The sequence below is a fragment of the Gracilinanus agilis genome, chromosome 4 (assembly GCF_016433145.1).
Source record: "Gracilinanus agilis isolate LMUSP501 chromosome 4, AgileGrace, whole genome shotgun sequence".
In the NCBI taxonomy this organism is placed as follows: domain Eukaryota; kingdom Metazoa; phylum Chordata; class Mammalia; order Didelphimorphia; family Didelphidae; genus Gracilinanus; species Gracilinanus agilis.
The window spans coordinates 254,984,500-255,004,456 of record NC_058133.1 but is presented as its reverse complement, the minus strand read 5'-3'; the positions used below and the strand labels follow the sequence as shown (position 1 = coordinate 255,004,456).

The following is a 19,957-nucleotide window of genomic DNA, read 5'->3' as shown; positions in this document are numbered from 1 at the left end:
AATCTCAGATTTGAACTCTTCCATAGCTTGTGAGGAGTTTTCCTTATTTGGGGAGGGTCTGGATGGTTGTTTGTTCTCCTCCTCTGTTTGCTCGTTTGTCTGGATTTTCTCTGTGTAGAAGCTGTCGAGTGTTAAAGACTTCTTTTTTTTGGTTATTATTCGTTCTCTTCTGAATTTCCTGTAACTGATTAGCCATCATTAGCCCAGCAGCTTCTCAGGTTTATCCTCGCTCTCTGTGTCTGTCTGAGATCTATTGACTCCTGAGGTCTGAGTTCTAGTTTTTTCCAAGGTCAAGCCCCCTGGTGGGTCCTCTTGCTTGATCCTCTGCTGGAGGTTTCTTTACAAGTCTCAGGGCGCTGCTTCCACAGTCGTATACCCGTCTGCACTGGTTCCCCACTTAGGCTTTAGTTCCTGGCTGTGTTTGCCTCCACCCACACCTCTGCTCAGCGGGCGCGCGCCCCGCGTCCACTCTCTGCTCCTGCGCGCTCAGATTTCGCGTGCGTTCTTGACTTAATGGGGTCCTAAGTCTTGCTGCTCTCAGGAACAGGTCCCGGAGCTGCCGATGACTCGATGGGTGCCCCCAACTTGCTCTATTTCTTTTTAGCTGGGTTCGGAGCTATAGGTGAGTGTGGAGGGGGTGGGGGTGGGGCGGTTGCTCAGCTCGCGATTGAGTGAGTGAGAGCCCTTTTTAGCCTGGAGATGTCTAGATTCCACGTACCTTCCACGCTGTGCCCTGTTGTGGGGTTCCTCCGTTCGTCTGGACTTGTTTTTATGTCCCCTTGAGGAGTTTTGTGTGTTTCGGTCAGGAGAGGTTAAGAGCTGCTTCTTACTCTGCCGCCATCTTAACCCGGAAGTCCAGAAATTCTTAACTTTAAAATTCTAACTTTTTCTTCCCAGTTTTGGTATAATGTGTGAAATATTGTATACAAGTGCACTTAATGTTTTAATAATGTTGGTAATGGGATGCATTTGTTCTAGATGTTAAATTTGTTATTTGAATGCTGTAAGTTCACTTTTTTTTTAAGCTGTTATTTGTTTCCAGAGAGCGAGGTTTTCCTGATGAACGTGTGTTCAGAAGTAAAGATGGTTCATTTTTGGTCATTGGGTCATTGTAAAATGACAAGATATGGTTAGGGAAAGGCTTGGCTTTGAATGGGAAGGAAACTGAAGGATTTTAAACTGACAATTTTCCTCTGAAGGAGCCGCTTTAGCCTTAGGCCAAAAGGCTTTTGAGGCCAGGCTGAGAAAAAGGTAATTTGGAGCCAAGGACTGAGTAAGAAGATAGAAGGGAATTGGACAGGTACTCTGATTTAAAGGTAATTTTTTTAGCTTTTCCTTAGTAATCCAAAGTTTTGGGTCGAGAGAAGTTTTATGGGTTTTAAAAGGAATCATGAAATATAACCTGATTTTTGGAGGGTTTTTTTCGTTAGGTAAATTTCCAGAGTGCAACCATTACAGTAGATTAGTTTTTGTTTTAAAAAGACCAGGGAATCCTGGTTCCTATATATAGGTAAGAGTTTTACTTTTTGAGTGGAGAGAACTAATCCGATTTGGCATTTATTTATTTTGTGAGCATTATTTTTCTGATAGATGGTCATGGGCACATGACCGATATTAGAGGAAGGAATTTCTCACCTGGGAAAATTCCTAAGAAATTTCTAGGAATGCCATGCATTTTACTACCCCAGTTCTGGAGTGTGGGAGAAGTGAGTAAAACTTATTAAGGTCAAGTTTGCTATAAGGCTTGTTAAAGGGATATTATTCACAACCCCTGGAGCACTTTTATCTCAAGACTAGGAAATCAACTAGGTACTTAGGAGCCAAAAGCATGGACAGGAATCCGAACCTGAAAGATTCTCTGAAGAAGACAACTATGAGAAATCCGAAGGAGCCCCAAGATGTCACTGGAACCGATAAGTATCACCTTTCTTAATTGCTCTCTTTTGGCCTTTCAGATTTCTGTAGCAGTCAAAAACTTTGCCATTTTATTTACCCTAAGAATTATACTTACCCTGAGCAAAGACTCTTAAGGAGAGAACCTAGAAGGAAGAGTTATTCTCCAAATATTAGCTAAAGTAGGGAAAGTTTAAAATAGTAGCATTTTACTTTAAGAGGCTTGAGAGTAGTAATAACTGCTAGATTTGAGAATTCACAGCAGATTCCAGAGTGCTAGTTCAGTATTACAGAACATGTTTGTCTCAAAGTAGTATCAGAAGAATTCAGAAAAGAAAGGATGGAGCCTAGAAATTTGTTAATAAGCAAAGAAAGTTTATTTTAAACCCTGAGCATGGCTAGAGAGAATCTCCATCTAAGGAGAATTGTATGGGAAGGAAGACAATTGGGAACAGAAATGCTGTGGAGGAAATTGGTTATGGATGCAGTCACAAGGCGAATGGAAGGACTGAGAAATGGCTAAGCTAAGTTTTGGTCAAGTTCTACAGGTGACTGACTGCCAATCATGACCAACTTATGCATGGCATTAATCCAAATTATGGGAGCCTCTCCCTCATTTTAAGTCACTTCCCACTTTTCTCCTGTTACAGCAATTTTCTCTAATCGTAGGATGAAGAAAGCCTTAGAAAGGCAAGACCTAGAATATGGGAAATCGTGAAGGCAAATAGAAATTTTTAGCCATTGTGAATGAGGTTAGCAAATTAGAGGTCCCTTTTTCCTAAAAGGAGGAAGAATTTAGGTCATAAGAAAAACCTGGCAAAATATTAGTGTCAAAAAGGAGGGAAGCAAAACACATAAATAGTAGATTCTAAGCAGTATTTTTAGTAAACAGGGTTCAGATAGAACACTGACTTTCTCCCCAGTACCAGTAAAGTTTATACATCTAGAAGACTAAAGGCAGAAAACAAATGAGATAAGGAAACTTTTGTGACTAGGGAATGCTACTGAAATAGCCTATAGACTAGGCCTAAGGTCAATGGTAAAGGAGCCCTTATTGCCAATAAATAGATACTTGAGGAAATTGAAAAATGTACCCCAAACTAATTTGGTTAAGGAAATCTCAAGTTAACTGCCTAAGCAAGAGAATTATTTTCACAAGAATTTTTATCTACGGACTTTACATTAACTGACTCAGTTGCAACATTTTTTTCCTACAAAGTAATAGGCATGATAGTTTAAGTAGTTAAAAAGTGAATGAAAAATTTTTTAAATCCCCAGCATCTCAACCTCCCCAAAGGGGGGTGTGTGAGAGGTTTTAAAATTAGGAAAATTTAGAAGCATTTTTAATCTTGAGAATTTTTGGAGTTAATTTTGATTTGAGACTTTTAAAAATTGTTTTGAAGTTGAAGTTGTCATAGTTTTTCATATGATTTTGAGATTGCCATCATAGAATATTTAATTAGAATTTTTCTTGGTATTAGATGATATTTTAATTTTTGGTCACTGAACGGAGGAGAGACTACTTTCAGATTTACAAGCTCTGATTAACCTGCGATCGATTTATTTTTGCTTTTATATTTCTATAGTTTGTAGGGCTGATTTTTATATAATATTTTGGTAAAGTAAGGAAATTTTTGATTGGGTGTGTAATTTGAATAATCTTAAAATGGGTGTAGAATGAACTCTAATAGAATCAATTATATAGGATGTCAAGAGTAAGGTTAGAATAATCTTTTATAGTAAGTATGTTGGGAGTTGATCAAGGTCTGTTAAAGAATATGTTTATAGATCTCTTCTAAGTTTCTCTTGCAGCTATGAAGCTTGTCTTGTACAAGGGAAGAAGTCAGCAGGAGAGAGGACAGAAGTCCCCAGGAGAGAGGAGGCCAAAAGCATTACATCAGGACCCCAGGATTTAAAAGACTTAAAAGACTTGGGAAGTGGGCTAATGTTGTGTTTGTAAAAATATGCCAAGGGTAGACTGCCTACCTTTCTCTGGCAAAATTGTCAATGTGCCAGGCACTGGGGAGCGCCCCCAGGTGCCAATCGCCCATACCTGTACCCTAAGATTTCTCCACCATTAGTAAGAGTCCCATTGTTGGTCAGCGACGTTTAGTCTTGACCAAAAGGGGGGTGTGTCGACATGGAATCTAGAGTTCCCAAACTTGTAGCTTAGTGAAATATGATGAACCCCAAGTTTAGAAATAGTTTGTAGGTTGGAGACCCCCAAAGCTTGGGCTTGTTCCCTGTTCCTGTGGGAATCCACCCTGAAGGGAATCTCAGGCTAGCAGTTGCAGACTGAATAATGGATCCCAGGGTAAATGCTAAATACCCTTTTGTCCCAGGAAGGCACACCTGGGCAGGAACTATCTTTTAGTATCCATTGTGTAAGTAGCCCCTTCCCCTACACCCTAGCCTCTAGCTATGATCCCTTTCTCTAGCTTGATTGTATCCCGTCAGTATACTGTCAATCATCTCTCCCAGCCCCTGGATCTTCCCAAAAGGTATATAAGTTCCCCAATTTCCTTTGTCCCTAGGAGTGGTCATCTAGCGCCTTGTCACTTCCAGGGGATCAGGGAGCAGAGTGAAGCAGTGTTCCTTTAGACTCTGCACAAGGCGCAGCTCTGCATAAGAGGCCAAGTAGCCCTCATCCCCCTTTCCCTTGATTAAAGAGTGGTTTTATGACTATTTAATAGTCCCGTGTTTTTCTAAGTTAACATTAGATTAATACAGATAAACTTAAAAAATATAAACCTTAAAGAAATCAGCAAATACAATAATATAAGCAAACAACAAGGTACAGGCAGAGCAGTCAAAAACCTTTTTACCAATTTGGAATAGACTTATTCACTATTCAGAGGGGAAACAAAACTCAAAAGGCTAACATCAATAAACTTCTAGATCTCTTTTAAGGTTCCTTCCCCTTCCCCCAGTATAAATTCATTCAGATTTTGTTTATCAGAACTCAAATTCATCATGGTGAGGGAGAATTATGCTCTGAGCATAGTGTGGAAGACCCTCATAATGGGTATCCTGAAATGCCAAAAGGGTGTGAGGACATGAATTTCTCCCTTGAATCTTAAGATTAGTCAAGCTCTCAACTGCAAGATATTCAATCAGCACAAAAACATCCAAGATCAGAAGTAACAAAAGACATTCCAAAACTTCCCAAATTCTGTAATGCTCTCCCAGAATGGGAACTGTTCCATAGGGAGGAAACCAAGCCAGGCTTGGTAACAAGTTTACTCTTTAAATAAAGGTAGCCTGAGGGCAAAACAAAAGACAATTACTTGAAGGCAAAGAGAGTAAAAAAAAAAAATGCCTTTCTGGGAGAACCATAGGGTATTTGCATATGAAGAACTGGCTCCCCCTTGGCATTTTGAGTCTGGAGAGAGAAGGGAAAAGCAGGTTTATTTCCAGAACTTTGACTTTGTATTGAGTTTTAGGCTTTCCTTGCCCTCAAAAAAAAAAAAAAAAAAAAAAAAAAAGAAAAGAAAAGACTGCAGAGGAGCCCCTTTTTGTGAAAAAAATCCTAAAGTACAACTCTCTCTCAGCCAGGATCCCAATGTCAGCTTAAGATTTCTGCTTAAACAATGACTAGCACAGGCTGGAAAGCCCATGCGGGGTGGGGGAAGGGATTGTGTGGAAAGATTTTTATACATCACCCTCTTGAAAAAAAAAAGTGGCTCTAAATGGTGGGCTGGTCTGATCACAGGCAGTTGGTGGCTGGGCAGGTACAACTCAGGCTGAATCCACAGCAAGGCAGCAGGCAGAGCACTGGCAGATGGCAGAGTAGCCTCCATGGGATGAAAGCAGCAGGCGCAGGGAGAGAAGAGGCAACCCCGGCTCTCAGCTCTCATGCTGGATGGATGGAGTGTGCAGGCTCCAGGCAAACTTACTTACTGTACTGGAAATAAAAAAAAAAAAATCTGAGAATTCAATTCTGTTGTGGTAAACCATAATGTGGAGATTAAAATTAATATACACAATAAAATGCTAAATAAAACATTTATAAATTTTTATTAATAATAAACTAACATGGGGGCAGCTGGGTAGGTCAGTGGATTGAGAGCCAAGCCTAGAGACTGGAGGTCCTAGGTTCAAACCCGGCCTCAGCCACTTCCCAGCTGTGTGACCCTGGGCAAATCACTTGACCCCCATTGTCTACCCTTACTACTCTTCTGCCTTAAGAGCCAATACGCATTATTGACTCCAAGACTGAAAGTAAGGGTTTAAAAAAAATAAAAAAAAAAAAGTAATAAACTAACAAAGAAAACTAACTAAATGGTACTAACCAGTCCACACTCCCAAGAGCAAGAGAGAATGAGGCAGAGCCTCAGAACTTATACAAAATGTGACCAGGCAACATAGACAAAAGGAAAAGCATTGTAGGTAATACAGAAAGGAAGTTTGGGTAATGTAGTTTTAGGGATTCAAGATATTTCTAACTATACAGACTCTATATTCTTCCCACCTCTAATGCCAGCTTTACTTGACAATCTCCTCCCTGTTCCCTGTTCCCTGTTCCCTGTTCCCTGTTCCTGTGAGAATCCACTCAGAAGGGAATCTCAGGCTAGCAGTTGTAGATTAAATAATGGACCCTACAGTAAAAGTTAAGTGATGCTTTTGCTGTAGAAGCTTCTCCCATTGTACCACATCCCCCTTTCAGGGATTGAACTCAGGACCATCAGCTTACAAGACTGATGCAGTGTCTACTGTGCTAAAGAGTCACTTAGCTTTTACCCTAGGGTCCATTATTCAGTCTGCAACTGCTAGCCTGAGATTCCCTTCTGGGTGGATTCTCACGGGAACAGGGAACAAGCACAAGCTTTGGAGGTCTCCAACTTACAAGCTATTCCTAAAACTTGGGATTCATCAGATCTCACTAGGCCACAAGTTTGGGGTCTCTAGATTCCACATTGACACCTATATATAACCATTTCTCCTTTCTAACTCTACTAGATTTTCATCTCTATACTATTTCTTCTAATCATTCATTTAGTCTATGATCTTTTATGATTTTTTACTCCATTTTACTTGTTTATATATAATTAAAACTTTAAAACTTATTCTATTTTTATGTTAGGAGAGGAAGCTATGGTGTAGATGACAATGAGGATGCATTGAAATAAGGAATACTTGAATTAAAGTACCACCTCTGACATATACTGGTTGTATGACCTTGGTCAAGTGATAAACTTTTAGTGCTCCAGGCCACTTTCTATCACTCTATGTTGCAGAGAAAATGCCAATCTGAACTAGTAAAGGAAGTTCCTCACTGGGAACTGCACACACTGAAGAAATCGCAGGTCTAGTTAACAAATTAATTAAATGTTGCGTTCTGTCCCTTTATTTGGATTATGAACTTGTTAACTTAGAAAAAACACAGAACTATTAAATAGGCATAACCACTCTTTAATCAAGGGAAAGGGGGAACAGGGCTGATTAGGCCTCTTATGCAGAGCTGCGCCTTATGCAGGGTTAGAGGATTGAACACTGCTTCACTCCGCTCCCTGAACCCCTGGAAGTGACACCCCACTAGATGACAACTCCAAGGAACAAAGAAAGTTGGGGAACTTATATACGATTTGGGAAGATCCAGGGGCTGGGAAAGATGATTGACATTATACTGGTAAGGATGGGATTTACCATCAAGCTTGGGAAAGGAATCCTAGCCAGAGGCTACAGTGTAAGGGAAAGGTCTGCTTACACAATGGATACTAAAGGATGGTTCCTGCCCAGGTGTAACTTCCTGGGACAAAGTTGGGGAAGACTACCTAAGACAAAAGGGTATTTAGCATTTACAGGGGTGTGGGAGGTATGGGGGGTGGTGTGAGGGTGTGGCAGGTGGAGGTTGGGGGGGAAAATCTATTATTCAGTCTGCAACTGCTAGCCTGAGATAACCTTCAGGGTGGATTCTTATGGGAACAGGGGGTCTCCAGCCTAAAAGCTATTTCTAAACTTGTGGTTCATCAGATCTCACTAACCCACAAGTTTTTGGTCTCTAGATTCTACATCTACAAACTCAGAAGAAATGTGTTTTGTATTTTTTATATCTTTTCCTTTCCCCTTTTCTTTTTAAACATTTATTAATATTCATTTTTTAGTAAAGTTAACATGGTTACATGATTCATGCTCCTACTTTCTCCTTCACCCCCCCCACCCCACCCTGACTTCCTGTGTTTGTTTTGGTAGATAGATTCCTAAGTATTTTATATTGTCTAAGGTGATTTTAAATGGTGTTTCTCTTTCTACCTCTTGTTGCTCTAATGTGTTGGAAATATATAGAAATGCTGATGATTTATGTGCATTTATTTTGTATCCTGCAACTTTGATAAAGTTGTTGATTATTTCTACCAGCTTCTTAGTTGATTCTCTAGGATTTTTTAAGTAGACCATCATATCATCTGCAAAGAGTGATAGCTTAGTCTCCTCAATGCCTATTTTGATACCCTCAATTTCTTTTTCTTCTCTAATTGCTACTGCTAGTGTTTCTAGTACAATGTTAAATAATAGAGGAGATAAAAGTCATCCTTGTTTCACTCCTGATCTTATTGGAAAGGCTTCTAATTCATCCCCATTGCATAGGATGCTTGTTGATGGTTTTAGGTACATACTGTTTATTATTTTTAGGAAAGGTCCTTCTATTCTTATACTTTCCAGGGTTTTCAATAGGAATGGGTGCTGTATTTTGGCAAAGGCTTTTTCAGCATCTTGAGATAATCATGTGATTTTTGTTTGTTAGATTGTTGATATGTAGATGGTTTTCCTAATGTTGCATTCCTGGTATAAATCCCACCTGATCATGGTGGATGATCCTCTTGATTACTTGCTGGAGTCTCTTTGCTAGTATTCTATTTAAGATTTTTACATCTATATTCATCAGGAAGATTGGTTTTCTTTCTCTGTTTTTGATCTACCTGGCTTTGGAATCAGTACCATATTTGTGTCATAAAAGGAATCTGGTAGGACTCCTTCTTTGCTTATTATATCAAATAATTTGTATAGTATTGGGATTAGTTGCTCTTTGAATGTCTGATAGAATTCACATGTGAATCCATCAGGCCCTGGTGATTTTTTTCTTAGGGAGTTGTTTGATGGCTTGTTCAATTTCATTTTCTGATATGGGATTATTTATGTATTCTATTTCTTCTGCTGTTAATCTAGGCAATTTATATTTTTGTAAATATTCATCCATATCACATAGATTGCTATATTTATTGCCATATAATAGGGCAAAATAGTTTTTGTTTTTGTTTTTGTTTTTTAATTTTAAACCCTTAACTTCTGTGTATTGACTTATAGGTGGAAGAGTGGTAAGGGTAGGCAATGGTGGTCAAGTGACTTGCCCAGGGTCACACAGCTGGGAAGTGTCTGAGGCCGGATTTGAACCTAGGATTTCCCATCTCTAGGCCTGGCTCTCAATCCACTGAGCTACCCAGCTGCCCCATTTTTTTTTTATTTTAAACCCTTAACTTCTGTGTATTGACTTATAGGTGGAAGATTGGTAAAGGTAGGCAATGGGGGTCAAGTGACTTGCCCAGGGTCACACAGCTGGGAAGTGTCTGAGGCCGGATTTGAACCCAGGACCTCCTGTCTCTAGGCCTGGCTCTCAATCCACTGAGCTACCCAGCTGCCTCCCAAAATAGTTTTTAATGATTGCCTTAATTTCCCCTTCATTAGAGGTGAGGTCTCCCTTTTCATCTTTGATACTGTCAATTTGGTTTTCTTCTTTCCTTTTTTAAATTAGATTGACCAGTACTTTGTCTATTTTATCTGTTTTTTCAAAATGCCAGCTTCTAATCTTATTTATTAATTCTTTTACTTTCGATTTTATTAATTTCTCCCTTGATTTTTAGTATTTCTAATTTAGTTTTCATCTGGGGATTTTTAATTTGCTTGCTTTCAAGTTTTTTAAGTTGCATGCCCAATTCATTAATCTCTGCCCTCCCTAATTTGTTAATATATGCACTCAAGGACATAAATTTCCCCCTTAGTACTGCCTTGGCTACATCCCACAGAGTTTGGTAGGATGTCTCATCATTGTCATTCTCTTCAATGAAATTGTTGATTGTTTCTATGATTTATTCTTTGACTAGCTGGTTTTGAAGAATCATATTATTTAATTCCCAAATAGTTTTTGGTTTGCCTGTCCAGGTGCCCTTACTAATTATTATTTTTATTGCATTATGATCTGAGAAGGTTGCATTTATTATTTCTGCTCTTTTGCATTTGTTTGCAATGTTTCTATGCCCTATTACATGGTCAATCTTTGTGAATGTACCATGTGCAGCTGAAAAGAAGGTGTATTCCTTTTTGTCCCTATTTATTTTTCTCCACATATCTATTAAATCTAATTTTCCTAGGACATTCACCTCTCTTACCTCTTTCTTATTTATTTTTTGGTTTAATTTATCTACATCTGAAAGAGAAATATTTAGATCTCCCACTAATATGGTTTTACTATCTATTTCCTTCTTGAGCTCTGCAGTTCCTCTTTTATGAATTTGGATCCTATGCCACTTGGTGCATACATATTGAGCAATGTTATTTCCTCATTGTCTATACTGCCTTTAATCCGGATGTAATGACCTTCCTTGTCTTTTTAAATCATATTTATTTTCACTTTGGCTTTGTCAGAAATCATAATAGCCACTCCTGCCTTCTTTTTCTCATTTGATGCCCAAAAGATTTTGCTCAAGACCTTTACCTTAAACTTGTGTATGTCCACCCACCTCATGTGTTTCTTATAGACAGTATATGGTAGGATTTTTTTCTTTAAATAATTTTTTATTTTTAGAAAAATTTTCCATGGTTACATAAGTCATGTTTTTATTTTCCCCTTCACCCCCTTAAGACCCCATCCCCCTCTGCTGTAGCTAATTCACCTTTCCACTGGTTTTAATATGTGTGGTCAGTCAAAAGTTATTTACACATTATTGATAGTTATATGGGTGTAGTCTTTTCAGGTCTACATCCCCAATCACGTCCTCATCAACCCAAGTGTCCAAGCAGTTGTTTTTCTTCTGTGTTTCTACTCCTGTAGTTCTTCCTCTGAATGTAGGTAGTATTCCTTTCCATAAATCCCTCAGCAATTTCTTGGGTCATTGCATTGCTGTTAGTACAGATGTCCATTACATTCGATTTTACCACAGTATATCAGTCTCTGTGTACAATGTTCTCCTGGTTCTTCTCCTTTCACTGTACATCAGTTCCTGGAGGTCATTCCAGTTCACATGGAATTCCTCCAGTTTATTATTTATTTGAGCAAAATAGTATTCTATCGCCAGCATATACCACAATTTGTTCAGCCATTCCCCAATTGTAGGGCATACCCTCGTTTTTCCAGTTTTTTGCTACCACAAAGAGCATAGCTATAAATATTTTTGTGCAAGTCTGTTTATCTATGATCTCTTTGGGGTACAATCCCAGCAATAGTATTGCTGGATCAAAGGGCAGGCATTCTTTTATTGCTCTTTGGGCATAGTTCCAAATTGTCCTCCAGAATGACTGGATCAGTTCAGAACTCCACCAGCAGTGCATTAATGTCCCAATTTTGCCACATCCCCTCCAACATTCATTACTCTCCCTTGCTATCATTTTAGCCAATATGCTAGGTGTGAGGTGGTACCTCAGAGTTGTTTTGATTTGCATTTCTTTAATTATTAGAGATTTAGAACACTTTGTCATGTGCTTATTGATACTTTTTATTTCTTCATCTGAAAATTGCTTATTCATGTTCCTTGCCCATTTATTAATTGGGGAATGGCTTGATTTTTTATACAATTGATTTAGCTCCTTGTATATTTGAGTAATTAGACCCCTGACAGAATTTTTTGTTATAAAGATTTTTTCCCAGTTTGTTGTTTCCCTTCTGATTTTGGTTGCATTGTTTTTCTTTGTAGAAAACCTTTTTAATTTAATATAATCAAAATTATTTATTTTATATTTTGTAATTTTATTTAACTCTTGTTTGGTTTTAAAATCTTTCCTTTCCCAGAGATCTGACAAGTATACTATTCTGTGTTCACCTAATTTACTTACAGTTTCCTTCATTATATTTAAGTCTTTCACTCATTCTGAATTTATCTTGGTGTATGGTGTGAGATGTTGATCTAAGCCTAATCTCTCCCATATTGTTTTCCAATTTTCCCAGCAGATTTTGTCAAATAGTAGATTCATGTCCAAAAAGTTGGGCTCTTTGGGTTTATCATACACTGTCTTGCTGACATCACTTGCCCCAAGTCTATTCCACTGATCCTCACTTCTATCTCTTAGCCAGTACCATATTGTTTTGATGATCGCTGCTTTTTAATATAGCTAAATATCTGGTACTGCTAAGCCACCTTCCTTCATGTTTTTTTTTCCATTATTTCCCTTGATATTCTTGATCTTTTGTTCTTCCAAATAAATTTTGTTATAGTTTTTTCTAATGTAGTAAAAAAAGGTTTTTGGTAGTTTGATAAGTATGGAACTAAATAAGTAAATTAATTTGGGTAGAATGGTAGTTTTTATTATGTTAGCTCATCCTACCCATGAGCAATCAATGTTTTTCCATTTGTTTAGATCTTGTTTTACTTTTTTGAAAAGTGTTTTGTCGTTATGTTCATATAATTCCTGTATTTGTTTGGTAGATAGATTCCTAAGTATTTTATATTGTCTAGAAAGATTTTAAATGGTGTTTCTCTTTCTACCTCTTGCTGCTGTGATGTGTTGGAAATATATAGACATGATGATGATTTATGTGCATTTATTTTGTATCCTGAAACTTTGATAAAGTTGTTGATTATTTCTACTAGCTTTTTAGTTGATTCTCTAGGATTTTTTAAGTAGAGCATCATATCATCTGCAAAGAGTGATAGCTTAGTCTCCTCATTGCCTATTTTGATACCTTCAATTTCTTTTTCTTCTCTAATTGCTACTGCTAGTGTTTCTAGCACAATGTTAAATAAAAGAGGTGATAATGGTCATCCTTGTTTCACACCTGACCTTATTGGAAAGGCTTCTCATTTATCCCCATTGCATATGATGCTTGTTGATGGTTTAAGATATATACTGTTTATTATTTTTAGGAAAGAACCTTCTATTCCTATACTTTCTAGTGTTTTCAGTAGCAATGGTTGTTGTATTTTGTCAAAGGCTTTTTCAGCATCTATTGAGATAATCATGTGGTTTTTGTTGGTTTGCTTCTTGATATGGTCAATTATGTGGATGGTTTTCATAATGTTGAACCATCCTTGCATTCCTGGTATAAATCCCACCTGATCATGGTGGATGATCTTCTTAATTACTTGCTGGAGTGTTTTTGCTAGTATTCTATTTAAGATTTTTGCATCTATGTTCATTAAGGAGATTGGTCTGTAGTTTTCTTTCTCTGTTTTTGATCTATCTGGCTTTGGAATAAGTACCATATTTGTGTTATAAAAGGAATTTGGTAAGATTCCTTCTATGCTTATTATATCAAATAATTTGTATAGTATTGGGATTAATTGTTCTTTGACTGTTTCATAGAATTCACTTGTGAATCCACCAGGCCCTGGCAATTTTTTCTTAGGGTGTTCTTTGATAGCTTGTTCAATTTCTTTTTCTGATATGGGATTATTTAAGTATTCTATTTCTCCTACTGTTAATCTAGGCAATTTATATTTTTGCAAATATTCATCCATATCACCTAGATTGCTAAATGTATTGCCATATAATTGGGCAAAATAATTTTTAATGATTGCCTTAATTTTCTCTTCATTAGAGGTGAGGTCTCCCTTTTCATCTTTGATACTATTAATTTGGTTTTCTTCTTTCCTTTTTTTGATTAGATTAACCAATATGTTATCTATTTTATCTGTTTTTCAAAATACCAGTTTCTAGTCTCATTTATTAATTCAATAGTTCTTTTACTTTCGATTTTATTAATTTCTCCTTTGATTTTTAGTATTTTTAATTTAGTTTTCATCTGAGGATTTTTAATTTGTTCATTTTCTAGTTTTTTAAGTTGCATGCCCAATTCATTAACCTCTGCCCTCTCTAATTTGTTAATATATGCACTCAGTGATATACATTTTCCCCTTAGAACTGCTTTGGCTGCATCCCATAGGTTTGGGCAAGACGTCTCATCATTGTCAATGTCTTCAATGAAATTATTAATTGTTTCTGTGATTTGTTCTTTCACTAAATTATTTTGGAGAATCATATTATTTAATTTCCAATTAGTTTTTGGTTTGCCTCTCCATGTATTCTTACTAATAACTATATTTATTGCATTATGATTTGAGAAGCTTACATTTAGTATTTCTGCTTTTTTGCATATGTTTGCCATGTTTCTGTGCCCTATTACATGGTCTATCTTTGTGAATGTTCCATGTGCTACTGAAAAAAAGGTGCATTCCTTTTTGTCCCTATGTATTTTTCTCCATATATCGATTAACTCCAATTTTCTAGGGTTTCATTCACCTCTCTTATCTCTTTCTTATTTATTTTTTGGTTTGATTTATCTAGATCTGATAGGGGAAGGTTGAGATCCCCAACTAATATGGTTTTGCTATCTATTTCCTCCTTGAGCTCCACTAGCTTCTCCTTTAGAAATTTGGAAGCTATACCATTTGGTGCATACATATTGAGTACTGATATTTCTTCATTGTTTATACTGCCTTTTATTAGGATGTAGTTACCTTCCCTATCTCTTTTAACCTTATCTATTTTTACTTTGGCTCTGTCAGAGATCATGATAGCTACCCCTGCCTTCTTTTTCTCATTTGAAGCCCAAAAGACTTTGCTCCATCCCCTCATTTTCACTCTATGTCTGTTTGTCTGTCTAATGTGTGTTTCTTGTAGACAACATATGGTAGGATTTTGGTTTCTAATCCACTCTACTATTTGCTCCATTTTATGGGTGAGTTCATCCCATTCACATTCAGAGTTATAATTATCAACTCTGCATTCCCAGACATTTTGATTCTCTCTCCTAGTCCTGTCCTTTCTTCTTTCACTGTTTCCTTCTATACCAGTGTTTTGTTTTTAATCATTTCCTAAAATCCCCTCCCTTGTTGCAATTCCCTTTCTCCCCCGCCTTCTTATTCCCCTATTATTGTTCTTTAAAGCCACGTGGCGCTCCCCCCCCTACGCTCTCTCCCTCCCTTATATTGCTTCCTTCCCCATGGTAAGAGGGGAAATTAGATATATTTAAATTATGGTGGTCACCAGGAATCAGATTAGCATGATTCCATAATTAAAAATAGACCCAAGTCAGGATGGCTTTTATGGAAGTTTATTTACAATTAGGAAGGATGAAGGTAGGGAAATAGAGAAAGAGAGACTTGGGTCCGGACCAGCAGAGGTCCGGACCGGGTGAGGGTTTAGAGGTAAATTAAACAAGGCTAATAGCCACAAGGCCTTTAGAAATTAGAGAGGCAAGGGAAGCCTCCTTGAGGGTACAGCCTCCAGAAATGCCAAGGAGGTGAATGGGAGTCAGCCTAACTTAGCCACCTGACAATTCAGAGGGAAGCCACCTGAGGTCTCACCAGAGATACTTCCACACGAAGTTCAAAGCCCCAAATGCCTCCACAGGAAGTTACCCCATCACTTCCTGTGTCCACCTGTAATTTCAAGCAGACAAATGGTAGCCTCAATACTGTTTGGGACTGCCCAAAGGGCTGTCCCTTGTTCTTGATTTGTTACTTATTGTCACATGTGGGTCACAGATCTCCCCTCCCCACTCAGGGAGGTGTTATGAAATTATCTCTGATGACTAGAGGTTTAAATATCAATGGGGGTGAGTTAATTCCATTTACACACCACCAGTCCATTTGTTACCCTTCTATTTCTCTAAAGGGCATGAATCAATTATCTGCCCCTATGGATCTGATTGTTTTTCTCTAAGTTGATTTCAATGCACTTAAGTATTGAATATTTCCTCTCTCTAACCTCTTTACCCTTACAGTGTATTATTATTTTTCCCTGTTGATCCCAAGTGCTTCTTTACGGAATATACATTTATTCCTTTTTGTTTGCTTTCCTTTTTTTCTTATTGTTATCTTCTTCCCCCCCCCCCAGATTTGTATATATTTATACCTACCTACCTACTTACCTACCTACATATATATATATATATATCGTTCGCTTGACATTTCATCCTATACAGTTTGTCCCTGTTCCCTCTATGTAAACTTCTTCTAGTTACCCTTTTAGTAATAATAATTTTTAATATTTGCCAATACCTTATTTTCTTCTTGGGATATAAATTGATTGAACTTGTTGTGTCCCTTAAAGAAAAGAATTTTTTTCTCCTCCCCCCCATTCTTTTAATTATCTTATTTTGATTCTCTTGAGTTATGGGTTTGGGCAGCAAACTCTCTGTTTAAGTCTGTTTTTTTTTCTTAATGAATGTTTGGAAGTCCTCAATTTTATTGAATGACAATACTTTTCCCTGCAATAATATAGTTAGTCTTGCTGTATAGTTGATTCTTGGTTGTAGACCCAGTTCTCTTACTTTCTGGAATAGTGTGTTCCATGCCTTCTAGTCCTTCAATGTAGATGCAGCCAGATCCTGTGTTATCCTAACTGTGGTTCCCTGATATCCGAATGACTTCTTTTTGGCAGCTTGTAATATTTTTTCCTTGTTCTGGTAGTTTTTGAGTTTGGCTATAATATTCCTGGAAGTTATCAGTTGTGGATTAAATATAGGAGGTGATCTGTGGATCCTGTCGATTTCCACTTTTCCCTCTTGTTCAAGAATTTCTGGGCAATTTTCTCTGATAATTTCTTATAAAATGCTATCTAAACTTTTTCTTTTATCATAATGTTCTGGTAAACCAATAATTCTTAAGTTGTCTCTTCTAGCTCTGTTCTCTAGGTCTTTGGTTGAATCAATGAGGTATTTCATATTCTCTTCAAATTTTTCATTTTTTAAGTTTTGTTTAATATATTCTTGCTGCCTTGTGAAGTCATTTTCTTCTAGTTGTTGAGTTCTGTTTTTTAAAGACTGAATTTCATTCCTGGCTTTTTGGTCATCCTTCTCTTTCTGGTCTGATTTTTTTTGTAGATCATCTTTTGCCCTCATTGCTTCATTTTCAAGCTGGCCAATTCTGGCTTTTAAGACTTCATTTTCTTATTTTAGCTCATGTATTTCCTTTTTCAAATTGTCTTTAGCCTCTCTTGATTGTTTTTTAAGTTCCTGAAGTTCTTGAATTAATTGAGTTTTAAATTCTTGAGTTAATTGAATTTTGAGATCTTCCAAAGCCTGTGTCCAGTTCACTGGAACTACTTCCTCTTCTTCTATTTCTGTTTCATTTGCTCCCTTTTCACTTCCTTGAAATAAGCTGTCAATTGTCATTTCTTTTCTCTTTTTCTGTTGCTTACTCTTGTTTTTTTCCCTTCCTTGTTCTGCTAGTTTCAATAGATGTATTTAATGATCTTTGATGAAAGATCTTCCCCAGGGCCAAAGGTTTGGAGTTACTTTCTCTGCCCTTGGAAGACTTCTCAGTCTCTCCAATTGTTGGGATTAATCCTGTATTGATTGGATTAATCTGCCCTGAGGCTAAAACCTCAAAACCTGGAGGGGAGGGAAAAACAAAGAAAGAAACAAAACCCCCAAAAGGTGGGGTGACAAGAAGGAGAGTTTTCTCTGAACTGAGCTGTCCAGCAGGGGGTCCCCCTGTGCTATCCTCTGTGTTTTATCTGGTTTTCTTTCCTCTTGAAGCCCTGCATTCTTTATCTAGGTATGAGGAAGCCAAGCCATCTGCCCTCTGGTGTTTGGCTCTCTCTAAGCCACCATCTTCTGAGCATTTTTGCTGTGTTTCTCTGGTTGTCTCCTCCAATCTCCTCTCCAGTGCCTGTGTTTGACTCCCTGAGTCCTATGCCAGCAAGGCCCTCTCTCCTGACCAGTGCACCCACCGGCCCTGAAATTTTCCCAGCTGCTGGAGACTCCACACAGCACATGGGGGAGGAGTCCTGGGATCCTGGGATTCCCTTTCTATGCCCTCAGTCCCAATAGTTCAAGTATTGAAGCCTTTGTCTTGGCGTACCTCTTTAGTTGTGCTGCAGTAGGGTTCCCCCTGCTCTGTCCCGTTATTAGATTTGGTCCTCTTTCTTCTCGAAACACATTGTTTTCTATCTCGGTGTGTAAGGGTGTGGAGGTTTTAAGATTCGCATTGTCTACTGCACCATCTTCCCGGAAATCCATATGGTAGGATTTTGGTTTCTAATCCAGTCTGCTATTTGCTTCCTTTTTATGAGAGAGTTCATCCCATTCACATTCAGATTTATAATTATCAGTTGTGTATTCGTCAACATTTTGGTATCCTCTCTTAGTTTTACCCTTTCTTCTTAAACTATTTCCTTTTAAACCAGTGGTTTGCTTTGAGGCGGTATCCCTTATTCCCTCCCTTGATTAACTTCCCTTTCTATCCCCTCCCTTATTATTCCCCTCTTTTTACTTTTAAGGCCTAATAAATTCCCTCCCCCTTCTTCTCCCCTCCCTTTTTTGACCTCCCTACTCCCCTGCTCCCCTTGGTTTATCCCTTCTGACCTTCTCAGTAGGGTTAGATAGATTTTTATATAACAATGGATAATATAGCTACTCTTCCCTCTCAGGGTTAATTACACTGAAAGTAAGGTTAATATTACCTCTTAATGCTCTCTTCCTCTCCTTCCTATAATAGTATTCATCCCTTCCCCTTCCCATGCCCTCTTCATGTGTGATAGATTATCCTATTTTTCTTATTCATTAAAATTTCTCTTGGTGTCCTCTACTATTCACCCCCCTCTTTCCCACCCCCCATATCATCTTAGACCATTTAGTATTCCAACATCTCCCTATGTATAATTTTTCTGATTACTATAATAGTGAATACTATAATAGTGAATAAAGTTCACTACAGAGAATTATACATAATATTTCTCCACATAGGAATACAAATAATTAGATCTTATTGAAGCCCTTGAAGAGGCAAATTTAAAAAAATACAAGTTTTCTTTCTTTCCCCTCTTTTTTTTATTTACCTTTTTATGTTTCTCTTGATTTTTGTGGTTGGATATCGAACTTTCCATTTAGTCCTGGTTTTTCTGTGCAAATACTTGGAAATCTTCTTTCTTGTTGAATGCCCAAACTTTCCCATGGAAGTATATAGTTAGTTTAATGGGTAGGTGATCCGTGGTTGTAGACCCAGTTCTCTTGCCTTTCTAAATATCATATTCCAAGCTTTGCGATCTTTTAGCATGGAGTCTGTCAGATCATGTGTAATCCTGTTTGGTACTCCTTGATATTTGAATTGTCTCTTTCTGGCTTCTTGTAAAATTTTTTTCTTTTACTTGGAAGCTCTTCAATTTGCCTATTATATTCCTGGGGGTTGTCTTTTCTGGGTCTAGTGTAGAGGGTGATCTATGGATCCTTTCAATGTCTATATTGCCCTCTTGTTGTAGAACTTCAGGGCAATTTTGCTGAATAGTTTCTTTAAGTATGGAGTCCAAATTTCTATTAATTTCTGCTTTTTCAGGAAGACCAATGATTCTCAAATTGTCTTTTCTAGCCTTGTTTTCTTGATCTGTCAATATCTCATTGAGATATTTTATGTTTCCTTCTATTTTATCAGTCTTTTCACTTTGTTTTATTTGTTCTTGCTGTCTTGAGAGATCATTAGCTTTTATTGCTCAATTCTAGCCTTTAGGGACTGGTTTTCGGTTATAATCTTTTGGTTTTCCTTTTCAATCTGGTCATTTCTGGTCTTCAGTTGACTTGTCTCACTTTCCAATTCTGATATTCTGCCTTTTAAACTGTTATTTTCTTTTTTTAAAACATTTATTAAAATTCATTTTTAACATGGTTACATGGTTCATGGTCCTACTTTCCCCTTCACCCCCCGCATTCCCCCCACCCATTGCTGATGCACATTTCCACTGGTTTTAACATGTGTCATTGATCAAGACCTATTTCCAAATTGTTGATAGTTGCATTGGTGTGGTAGTTTCGAGTCTACATCCCCAATCATGTCCACCTTAACCCATGCGTTCAAGCAGTTGTTTTTCTTATATGTTTCTTCTCCTGCAGTCCTTCCTCTGAATGTGGGTAGTGTTCTTT

At 37.6% G+C, this 19,957-nt stretch overlaps 1 protein-coding gene across 1 annotated transcript in view; it reads left to right on the top strand.

The window, feature by feature from the left end:
- LOC123246342 (zinc finger protein 271-like) overlaps nt 1–19,957 on the top strand; it is a 498,115-nt gene that overhangs the window by 315,635 nt on the left and 162,523 nt on the right.